Source organism: Hipposideros armiger, unplaced genomic scaffold, assembly GCF_001890085.2.
Source record: "Hipposideros armiger isolate ML-2016 unplaced genomic scaffold, ASM189008v1 scaffold_20, whole genome shotgun sequence".
In the NCBI taxonomy this organism is placed as follows: domain Eukaryota; kingdom Metazoa; phylum Chordata; class Mammalia; order Chiroptera; family Hipposideridae; genus Hipposideros; species Hipposideros armiger.
Window position 1 is genome coordinate 3774139 of NW_017731370.1, and position 3879 is coordinate 3778017.

A 3879-nucleotide genomic window follows, 5' to 3' on the forward strand; every position below is an offset into this window, starting at 1 on the left:
AGTGGGGAAAAATATAAATTATTTTGAGTCATAGAGTATGTGATTGTCACCGAGTGTACCACTATTAGATATTTTAGAGAGAACTGAACAAATGGCACATTTAGTAGGTGCAAAACCTAATTTAAAAAAACCTTGAGATGGATTTTTCATTTTGTACACAGGCTAATAATTAAAGCATAACGAATATTCTTTATTTTGTTTTTGTGTTTTGATTTCTGACTTTGGCTGATGGTTACTGTCTTTGGCCTAGATTAACTGTTTCCTCCTGTGAATAAACATGAATTATCTATTATATAAGGAAACTGTAGTACTTAAAATGGCTTGCAGTGGTTAATTGTTCAATTCCTAAGGCACGATTTTGAGCTTTTTCACAAAGTGTCTTTAGTTCGTATGCATTTTTAATTTATTAATATCTTGCCATTTAAAAAAGTAAGGATTTAATACAATTAAGTTACCTCAGATAGTTAGAGCAGCGCTACTGAAGTGTGCTCCCTAAACTGGCAGCAGCAGTATCACTTGGGTGCTTGTTAGAAATGCAGCTACTATGGCCTCACTCAGATCAATTAATTCAGAATCTCTGGCAGGTGAGACCCAAGAATTTGTGCTAGCCATGAAGTTTAGGAGTGTTGTTTTTTAATGGTATAAAAACTAACTAATATAGATGTCATATATGTAAATGACCGTAAATGACCACTATCTATTCTGCATCCTTTCATATGGATGATGAGGTAAGCAGTATTTAATCTTTCACTCCACTTGGAACTTCAAGAGGTTGTCCAAATATCAGTGTGGACCCTCTATTTTGACTGTGGCTATTATCAATTCAAACATCTTCGGAGGAATGCTGAGAAGTCTTCAAGACATAATCTTATCTGTAAGGAATTCATAGTCCTGTGGGTCAGACAGCTCTGTAAACAGATACATGACAATGCAATATGATTCACGTTGACACAGAGCTATGGAAGCACAAGGCTGTCAAAGAAGAGGGTATGACTTACTCTGCTTGGAGAAATTGAGAGTGGCTTTCCAGAGGTGTTTCCTGTACAGTGGGAGTGAGATTCCAGATAGAGTAAATGACATGTGCAAAGGTTTCTTTAAAATCTGATGGGTTTAGAGAATAATACCACTGGAATCTAGCATATTTGGGAGCCTGTCCAAGCTTCTGGATTCTGGGCTGCTTGCTTTTCCCCTGTGCTCATCCCAACCTTTAGGGTAATAACTGCATCTTTCAGGTGTCAATGATCTAGATTACCTCAACCCTAGAAGTGACAATGGCTTTGAAATTGCTAATATCTGGCTTTATTTCAGTGTCCCCTTCGTGCTCTGAGTAAAAAGTCCCCTTTATCATCCTCTCTGACAATTTGTAGTGTGGATTTTTTTTTCTGAACTAGATCTTTTTTTTTAGTATATAAATTAGAGCCACAGGTTTATTTTACAATTTTTCTATAAGTTATTCAATTGTGTAGAAAAATGCAGTCACCTTTGTTAACATTTACATTTGGTTCTGTAAACAAAATTGGCGCACACACACACACACACACACAAAAACAACCTAGGAATTTTTATATATATTTATATGAATTTCAGTATGATCTTCATCAGTTTTGAAAGGTATTTCAGTCTAAAAGCCAGTAAATGTAGACGTTGAAGGGGAAGAGAATAACATTGACAACAGATTATTTGAATTTTCCTCTTCCCAAATACCTGCATCACATATATCACTGTTTTCGGAGTAGCTTGTAAAACCCAAAAATTCCGACTTCTCTTCACCAGTCTGAAATAAGTCCAGTAGAGACTGTATTGGTGAACTACAAATTCTGTTTTTGTCTTGAGTAATAAGGCATTCAGTTCTTTTATCTAATTCATTTGGTTCTAGATTTTCTTTTTTATTTCTTCCTAATATTTTCACTTTCCAATGGATTTTACCAGAAGGTAAATTATCCATATTCTTCATATCACATTCATTGGGTTCCTTTGGACGACTTCAGGATGAAGTCTTTGCCTGAATTGTTAGCTGCTCCTGGGAGCTGTTTATTGCTGACAGACCAGAATCATGACCAAATATTGAATGAAAGTCCTTATCTTTCAGATCCTTTGCTGGAAAAAGCACAGTATCTGACTTTTGTTTTGGTTGACATTCACTATTATCCACATTAAAATTAGAAACTTGTATAGATGTCTGTAGCCTACAGGGACAGTGATCTACCCTTAGTTCTTCTAAGTCATTTTCATTTATAATTGATTTATGTTCACAAACATCAAGAATGCAGCCCTGTTCGTTTTTATCTGGAGATAGATGTGTAAAATGTTCTTTTATGTCATTTTCAGTTGGATTTAACATGGAACATTTATTAGTTGTTTTCTCATCAAGTCCTCTCAATTCACTTGAAGGGTAGAGAATGTGTTTCAGAATAAACACAAGCTTTTGTTCAGGTTTCTGGGTTTCTTTATATAGGAGACTCTGCTCCATCACCTGTTCATTATTTTCCCTGAAGTCTTCCTGACAGATAGGTTGCAATTCTAGCTTTTTCTTTTGGTTTAGGCTTTTTCAGAACAGTAACAGGAGACAGGGATCGAATGCTGTATTTTATTCTTTTCTTTTTAGGCACTTCCCTTTCATATTCCACAAAGTCCAAAACTAAGTTAGATACAATATCATCAACAACTTGATAGTGAGTACTCTGTGCAAAGTTTCTGTGTTGCTCAGTTAAAAGATGAGTTTCGAGATCTTCATATTTTTGCAAGCAACATTCACAATATCCTTTTTTTTTTTCTTCTCTTTCAATTGGAGTTGAATTGGGACTTCACCACATTTATCGCCATCCGTTCGAATTCTTAATTTAACCTGAGTTTGCTTTTGGACGCTAAGTGGCTTATCTACATCAAATGGACTGGAAGGCTTCTCAATAGAATAATTTATTAAAGGCATATTGGTCAGCTGAAGAGAAAATGGTCTATAAAGTTGGCTCGCATCTTCCACCTTTACAAATGGCTTTTTGAGTCTACCTGTTCTTGCTTTCTGTGTGCCAATACTTACTCTTTTCCCCTTACCCCTAGGATATTCTGGCAATAATATTTTCTACTTGGCAAGAAAAACCATCAATATGAAGAATTTTTACTCCCCAAGATAAGACATTTGATAATATACTATTTGAAGGAATAAAATAATAGTCCTTGATAGCTTTCTCAACTAATAATTTTCCTCTGCTTAAACACACTGAATCTGGAGACTTAAATGAACTTCCGTCATGGCTGGGATGAGGTGAAGTGGTTTCTGCATTATATGGAGATTCTGGACTTGGTGCAGGAGAAATTCGGCCAAAGGTTTGTGCAAATTTAGCTTCCTTTTTATTGGAAATAAGATAACTAATATCTTTGCTGAGAAATTCTTCAACCCGCCCTCCCAGATCCTTAATGTCCTTTTGCAGTTTTTCAGATATGCTGACTGAAGGTAAGTGAATGTAAAATACTTTTCCCCAAAGTGGCTTATATTTGGATTTTTCTGGTTTTTTATCGGTTTTCAAAGATTTCAAAGATGGTCTGTTTTTTTCATTTTTGACTTGGATTCCACCCTGGAAATGTCCTTTGCTGTGGACCCTCATGGCTCCGGAGTTCATGGCAGCTGCCCGGCACCTACATGCTGGGTCCGGAGAGGGTGTCGCCCCGGGGCGGCCAGGAGAACACAACTCCTCGAGGCGCGCTGAGGGCCAGTCACCTCTCCGGACTACCACACCCACGCGTACAGATACCGTGTCTGACCTCCGAGTTTCCAGGGCCAGATCCGGCCTCAAGGCGCGGAGGAGGAAGGGGCAAAGTACAAACGAGTGGACTGCGGTGGTTGAAGATTTCTGAACTAGATCTTGACTGATCCAGTGTTTA

The 3879-nt window shown here is 37.4% G+C and overlaps 1 pseudogene; it reads right to left on the reverse strand.

Annotated features, from left to right (window-relative positions):
* Nucleotides 1–1621: 1621 nt before the first annotated feature.
* On the reverse strand, nucleotides 1622–3660 carry LOC109378986 (protein DBF4 homolog A pseudogene; annotated as a pseudogene).
* Between the last annotated feature and the right edge of the window lie 219 nt (nucleotides 3661–3879).